Below are 6,000 nucleotides of genomic sequence, written 5' to 3' on the forward strand. Positions count from 1 at the left end.
GATACAGCAATCAACATTCTGCATCTGAGAACTTTGTTCCAGACTAATATGTATGTAATCCAACCATTTCCTTTTCATAAGACAAGTATTGTCTGAAGCGTTCTGTGTGTGATTTTGAGGGGAAAGGGCAGACAGAACAACAGAACTCAGGTCCCACTTTGCCTTATATCTGAGCCTGGGAAAGGGGAAAAGAAGTGAACTCTTCCCTGCGATGGCTGGGCAAGCATAGAGAAAGAGCCTTAAGATTCATAGTGGAAAGAGGCCTATCTGAGCCTTCCTTAGAGCAACTAAACTATCCTAGTTTTAGCCTATTCCCATTCCTTGCCATTCCCACCTGTAATTCTGTCTTGGAAAGAACCCCACGCTGAATATTCTCAAAGTACTTTGTAGACTTTAATTAGTTCCGTGGGAAGTAAGGCAAAACTCAAGCCTTCACTCTGCCAGCAGAGATGATGGTGGTGGGCGTGGAGGGAAGACGAGGAGAGGATGCACAACTAGAGCAACCGTACAGCTAACTGAAGGCCATGTGGTACAGGAGGGACTGGGGTTCAAATCCCTGAGTTCCAAGTCTTGGTACAAATTCCTTAGCCTTCCATATTCCTAAACAGGTAATGGGCTCATCCTATAAACCTACTTTGCTGGGGTGTTGTTGTTGAATGCTAGTAAACCCTATCCTAGATGATAGGTTTGGAAAATTGTTAAGGAAAGCATGTCATTAAGCCCATACTCACCCCCTCCTCGACAAATAGCCCTGGAGGGAAGTGGGTGTTAGCCAGAACTGGAGGGCCTCCACTTCAATGGGATGACTGAGATTCAACAACAGGAGAATTTTTCCAACAGTGACGGAAATCAAGGGCCTGCGTTGCAGGTGACGCTGGGGGGGGATGAGGAAGGCCTAAAATAGGTGACACATGGTCAGACGGTCCAGAAAAGATCATCAAGAAGTGATTGAATCCCACTCAAATCATTGTGGATGGTTGCTTTCCTAAAATTCAGGACAGAATTTTGGTAGTACTTTCCTTTCTTCCCTTTCTAAGAGCAGAAAACCTCTCGAGACTGGGATTCTTCTGTGCTTCTCTAAAAGTATTTTGAGCTCTGAAGGCAGAGATCTAGGTCTGAATCCATCTTCGTCACTTCCATCTGTTTGAACTTGAATTAGTTACTTAGCTTCTCTAAGCCTTGATTTACTCAACTGTAGAATGGGCCCAATAATAGTTCTTAACGCAAAGGTTTGTTATGAGGGTTAAATGCAACAATTCAGGTAAAGCCTTAGCACAAAGCCTAGCATGTAGTAAGCACTTGGTTCATTTTAGCTGCCATCATGACCTCACTCTTTTCTCTGTATGGGTTATCCACTTTGGAGTTTACCCATTGTCCTTTCTTTGATCAATTTCTGATGGTCTCCCTGGCCTCTTGGCTATCTTCTCCCATTCTTTTTTTTTTTTTTTTGCGGTACGCGGGCCACTCACTGCTGCGGCCTCCCCCGCCACGAAGCACAGGCTCCGGACGCGCAGGCCCAGTGGCCATGGCTCACGGGTCCAGCTGCTCCGTGACACGTGGGATCCTCCCGGACCAGGGCACGAACCTGCGTCCCCTGCATCGGCAGGCGGACTCTCAACCACAGCGCCACCAGGAAAACCCTCTTCTCCCATTCTTAATCAATGAGAAGTCAGGGAACACTAACACCAAATTCTTTTTCATGTCATTTAGGACAAAGCAGAATTAGGAAGGTTAATTAGCTGCTGTAAAAAAGATTACATAGATTAACACAGCTCCACACACTAGATATGTTCTCATAAAGGCTATTAAGTGGCTATTTTTATGTTGAGTAATTTTTAGATGACTTTATGATTCTGAAGTAATATTCTCATAGAAACAAGAATCACTGTTAAGGGAAGAGAAGCTAATATCTGAATGTGAGACACCTTCCATGTCCAAGTCTAGTTGAATCCTCCCAGTCACCCAATAAAGAGGTCCTTATTATTCCCATTTTATGGGTTAAACAACTGAAACTCAGAGAGGTTAAATAAATCATTCAAAGTCACTCTTCCAGGGATGACGGAGCCTAAATGTGCATATAATTCTGGCTCCCAAACCAATCCATTTTCTACTACATCACACTCAGAGGAGCATTCCGATTTTATCAACGGTCAAATCTATGTGCTTTTAAGTTTCCCACACAAATTCCAGAAGAACTTGATCAGTCAGTTCACATGATCTTGAGTATTAATTTAGTTTTAAAATACTTCCCCTTATGATTTAAAATAGATATATATCCTCTTTAAGAAATTATCCACATTTCCTTCCATTAGTCTAGTCTGTCAAAAGATGACTGTTGCCAGGTAATAATGAGAACATATTATATGATTCTATTTATGTAAACTCTAGAAAATGCAAGCTACTCTGCAGTGACAGAAGTTAGGTCAGTGGTTGCCTGGGCAGGGTAGACGGCAAAGGGGCAACATTGTAAAGCAGCTATACCCCAATTTAAAAAAAAAAAAGAAACTTCTGAGGGGGACAAATATGTCTATTACTTGATGCTGATTTTACAAATGTAAACTCATGTCAAAATTTATGAAAATTTAGAAAAGCTGACTGTATATTAATAATCTATATGCAGAAGAAGTAATGCTGCATTAAAAGTAAAAACAGAGCACCGGGCTTCCTTGGTGGCGCAGTGGTTGAGAGTCTGCCTGCCGATGCAGGGGACGCGGGTTCGTGCCCCGGTCCGGGAGGATCCCACGTGCCGCGGAGCTGCTGGACCCGTGAGCCATGGCAGCTGAGCCTGCGCGTCCGGAGCCTGTGCTCCGCAACGGGAGAGGCCACAACAGTGAAAGGTCCGCGTGCCACAAACAAAACAAAACAAACTTAAAAACTTCTGTGCAGCGAAGGAAACAATAAACAGATCGAAAAGGCAACCTATAAAATGGGAGAAAATATTTGCAAACAATATATCTGATAAGGGATTAATATAGAGAATATATAAAGAACTCAACAACTCAACAATAAAAAAAATCTAATTAGAAAATGGGCAAAGAGCTTTAATAGATGTTTCTTCAGAGAAGATTTACATATGGCCAAAAAGCATAAGGAAAGATGCTAAGCATCATAATCGTTAGGGAAATGCAAATAAAAACCACAATGAACTGACACCTGAACTATATGAAACCTGACACCTGTTAGGAAGGCCACTATCAAAACAATAACAACAGGACTTCCCTGGTGGTCCAGTGGGTAAGACTCTGTGCTCCCAAGGCAGGGGGCCCGGGTTCGATCTCTGGTCAGGGAACTAGATCCTGCATGCCGCAACAAAAATCCAGTGTGCCAAAACTGAGACCCGGCACAGCCTAAGTAAATAAATAAAATTTAAAAATAAAAACAATAACAACAACAGAAAATAACAAGTGTAAGTGAGGATGTGGAGAAATTGGAACTCTTATGCCTGGTTGGTGGGAATGTACAGCCACTATGGAAAATAATATGGAGGTTCCTCAAAAAAAATTAAAAATAGAACTATCATGATCTAGCAATCCCACTTCGGGGTTTTTTTTTTTTTTTTTAGGAGGTAAACCCGATTGACTTCTTTTTTTTTTTTTTGACTGTGTTGGGTCTTCGTTTCTGTGCGAGGGCTTTCTTTAGTTGTGGCAAGCGGGGGCCACTCTTCATCGCGGTGCGCGGGCCTCTCACTGTCGCGGCCTCTCTTGTTGAGGAGCACAGGCTCCAGATGCGCAGGCTCAGTAGTTGTGGCTCACGGGCCTAGTTGCTCCGCGGCATGTGGGATCTTCCCAGACCAGGGCTCGAACCTGTGTCCCCTGCATTGGCAGGCAGATTCTCAACCACTGCACCACCAGGGAAGCCCCCCACTTCTGGGTATTTTTAACCAAAAGAGGTGAAAACAAGATCTCATAGAGATATTTGCACACCCATGTTCATTCCAGCATTATTCATAACAGTCAAGATATAGAAACAATCTAGATGTTCATCAACAGATGAATGGATAAAGAAAATGTAGAATACACATACAATGGAATATTATTCAATCTTAAAAAAAGGAGAGACACTGCTTTGGGAAAGCAAATGTTCTCCTTACTTGCTGCAAGTAATAAATCCTTCCTTCTCTGGAAAGAAAAAAAAAGAAGGAAATCTTGTCTTATGCTACAAAATGGATGAACTTCAAGGATATCATGTTAAGTAAAATAATTCAGTAACAAAGAAACAAATACTGCATGATTCCACTTTTATGAGATATCTAAAATAGTCAAACTCTTAGAAACAGAAAGTAGAATGGTAGTTTCCAGGGACTGGGAGAGGGGGAGAAGAAGAACTGTTCAGTAGGTATAGAGTTTCAGTTTTGCAAGATGAAAAAGTTTTAGAGATGTGTTGTGTACATAGAGTTAACACCACTGTACTGCACACTTAAGGTTAAGATGGTAAATTTTATGCTTTGTTTTTGACCACACACACACACACACACACACACACACACGCACGCACACACAATGAATAGAATTCCTATCTGATGGGGTGTGAATATCTTCAACTTTAGAAGATAAAGCTAAATTGTTTCCAAAATGGATGTGCGGATTGTACTCTGACTAGCCGTATATCAGAATTTTGCTCCATTATCTTCACCAACATTTGGTATTGTCACGCTTTTAAAATTTTGCCAACCTATGGATAATTTTAGTTCGCATTTTATTGATTACTATAGAGTTTGAACATCTTTTCCACTTAAGTGAATGACCTATTCATGTCTTTTGCCCATTTTTTATTGTTCTGTCTTTTTCTTAATGATTTTTATCAGTTCTTTATATATATTTTGTGCACAAATCCTTTACAAATCATTTAATAGCAAATATCTCCCAGTTTGTGGCTTGGCTTGTCACTTTTTACATGGAGGCCTCTAAAGAAAACACGTTCTTATCGTAGTCAAATTTATCCATCTCTTCCATTAGGATTTACTCCATATCTTGTTTTAAGAAATCTTTCTTTACTCTGAGGACATAAAGACATTCTATATTTTCTCCTAAAAAAGTAAGGTTGTGGCGGAATTGGTTTTTGAAGAGGTGTGAAAACTTGGAATGGGAAACCATCAAAAGAAGTATTTTTTCTTTACATAGAAGGCAGATGCCAAAGGTGTGTATCTACACAGAATTAGAGATGAAGCTGCTGCAGAGAGGGTTGGTCTAACCGCAGGAAGCGTTTCCTGTCTATGACGGTTTGCAGTTTCATTGGCTTATTGAAGCAATGGAGTCTATGTCACTTTGTTTGGTAGCAGAGGACGGTTGCTTGGGGGTTGTCAAACACTAGAGAGATGAAAATTCAACCGGAGAGGAGAGGGGAAGTGTCAAGGGACAGACAAAATGATTCTCCAGCTCTCGATGAGCCTAAATATATCACTTACAGGCTGCAAGGCACAAACTGAAAACAAGTATGTACCTCTCCATTCAGCTCTCTCTGTCACTGCTGCCATACTTACCCGTTATCCTTCACCTGGAACTTTCTGTCTAGTGAAAATAAAACAATCTCAAGAGAATATGGTCAAAACTACAGTAGAGGGACTTCCCTGGTGGCGCAGTGGTTAAGAATCCACCTGCCAATGCAGGGGGCACGGGTTCGAGCCTTGGTCCAGGAAGATCCCACATGCCATGGAGCAACTAAGCCCATGTGCCACAACTTCTGAGCCCGCGTGCCTAGAGCCCGTGTTCTGCAACAAGAGAAGCCACCGCAGTGAGAAGCCCACACGCTGCAATGAAGAGCAGCCCCCGCTCGCCGCAACTAGAGAAAGCCCGCGCGCAGCAATGAAGACCCAACGCAGCCAAAAATAAATAAATAAAATAAACCACAGTGGAGAAGATAAAAGGTAAAGCTTTGAGAGTTAGAAATACTCTTCTTGAGGACCAACAGAAATGTGGAATCATCTTCCCTGGAGCCTTTGAAAGTTAGACTAAAATAGCTTTGAGTGGAGGAAGGAGGAAAACTCTGGAACTGTTTGGATCC

Source organism: Delphinapterus leucas, chromosome 11 (genome assembly GCF_059928025.1).
Source record: "Delphinapterus leucas isolate spDelLeu-1000000601 "Yukka" chromosome 11, BTC_Dleu_Yukka2, whole genome shotgun sequence".
In the NCBI taxonomy this organism is placed as follows: domain Eukaryota; kingdom Metazoa; phylum Chordata; class Mammalia; order Artiodactyla; family Monodontidae; genus Delphinapterus; species Delphinapterus leucas.